Raw genomic sequence first — 1220 nt, 5'->3', positions numbered from 1 at the left:
GTGTCACCCTTTCCAAGAGCCTTTGCTCAATACTCCTACTGTTTCCTTTCACCTGGAGTTGCCATACTGCTTTGGACCTCCCCAGGGCACTCCTAAAGCATGTTTGAATTCTGGCTGGCTTGTGTCTTGGGGCCTCGGTTACCCCAACTGTAAAATGGAATAGTAACACCTAACTCCTGGTGTGGTTGTACAGAGTAAATGAACTAGTAAACTAACAAGCTTGTACTGAATGCTGAGCAAATGTTAACTATTACCAGCGGCATTTTAATCTCTCTGCATCCTTAACACCGAGTCCAGGGCTGATGATATAATCAGTGTCAAATACTTGTTTGGTAGATGGATGGATGGATGGATGGATGGATGGAGAGATTAAATGTGTTTCCAAAAAATGAAACAATCTTTGCCAGTGTTCCATGGGAGCTTGGGGTTGGGAGTGGGGGGCCAGGAAGAACCTACAAAAGTGAGCCTTTACTGTATCCCTATCATACATCAACAAGGAAGTGGCTGTTCCCAAATGAAGTCCTTGCAGAGGACTCCCCTGGCGGTCCAGTGGTTAAGACTCCACACTTCCAGTGCATGGGGAGCAGATTCAAGCCCTGGTCGTGGAACTAAGATCCCGCGTGCTGCTCAGTGCAGCCAAAAGAATGATTGTCAGGGCATCACACAGCACACAGTGAATACGAGTTGGTCGGTTCCAGTGGCTCTGACAGTTTCCTTGATACCTGGAAGGAGAAGGGCTTACAGCAGCTCTTCCTCAGTCCTAGACTGGAAACCCCCAGAGGGCAGGATGTCTCTGGAGGCTGGGCTGCCCCACCCAAGGCCCTGTATAAACTGCTCAGAGAACTCCTCTTTGGAGGAGTAAGAGAGAGGGGGACTGGGCTGGGGAGCATGCTCTGGGTCTTGCTCCGTGGATGCCGGCTGTGAGGCTTCCCAGGCACCCTTCCTTCTCCTGCTCCTTCCATATTCAGCCCTTAGTAGACCACACACAGAAGGAATTAACTCTGGGCTCAACTTCTTGAAAGAAACTGAAGGCTTTATCCCTGGATCTTGCCCTCCTCCCTTTGTTTGCAAAGTCTTCCTGATCTTTACACTCCCTGCAGATCCCTCTTCCTGACTGTCACCTCCCGGACTCTAAAAACGCTCTGATTGCCAGGGTGGGTCAATGGTTAACCCTCCAGCGGCTTTATATAAGCCTGCCTAGCCACCTACCTGCTACACTG

Source organism: Phocoena sinus, chromosome 20 (assembly GCF_008692025.1).
Source record: "Phocoena sinus isolate mPhoSin1 chromosome 20, mPhoSin1.pri, whole genome shotgun sequence".
Taxonomy (NCBI): domain Eukaryota; kingdom Metazoa; phylum Chordata; class Mammalia; order Artiodactyla; family Phocoenidae; genus Phocoena; species Phocoena sinus.
The sequence above is the reverse complement of the archived record's forward strand: the minus strand, read 5'-3'. Positions refer to the sequence as shown.